We start from the raw sequence: 804 nt of genomic DNA on the forward strand, positions 1-804 counted from the left end.
AAAGACTCTGAAGAAATTTTCATCTATCCGAGAGAATGCTGTTTTCGGCCCTCCGTTTTCTCCTTAGCAGCATAACTTGGAATGTACAAGGATATTTATGTCCTGAAAAATAAGCTATCCTTTCAATATCATTTTTATAACCTTGTGATTGAATCAAAGCTATACGAGGGCATGACTCAGATATGCAGGTATTTGACTGACTGAGGCCAGCAAGGGAAATCATTTTCTTCAGTGCGCCCAAAGAGATAAGAAATCTTCACCAACGTCAGTGACTCCTCATTTTCCAAAAATCCACATTGCAATTATTACCTCGCAGTAGGAAGAATTCTAGAAGTTCAGGTTCAAAGAACATTGCCACCGAAATCAGGCTTATTTCCAGAATATCATCACTTTTCAATGCCATCTGATCGGTCACCCAACTCCTGAACTTATTGATCCTGGGCTGATAACAGATTTCCCCATGGCTCAAATCTACTCATCCAGAGAAGATAACACGCGAAAATGCAAGTCTTGTTCTGGAGGAATTCGGAAGAGGAAGTAGTGTGGTTACATCATGAGTTGAAAGAAGTGAGAGTCATTGCATGTCCTGGAGATCTGAGGATGCATCCTTCAGGTCCTGGGTCCTCAAGTTCTTTGCTTTAGTCACAATGGTTCATAGCCCTTTTCCCCTCTGACTCTGAGGCACTAAATAGCTTCACTATCTCTAAACAAAGACTGGTCCCAATGCAGACCCTCCTGTCTTTTTTATAGCATTGCCCTGACAGATAATCAACAGAAAACACCTGCAGACCACATATGCAAACA

Source organism: Tupaia chinensis, unplaced genomic scaffold (genome assembly GCF_000334495.1).
Source record: "Tupaia chinensis unplaced genomic scaffold, TupChi_1.0 Scaffold148626_1, whole genome shotgun sequence".
NCBI classification, from domain to species: Eukaryota; Metazoa; Chordata; class Mammalia; order Scandentia; family Tupaiidae; genus Tupaia; species Tupaia belangeri.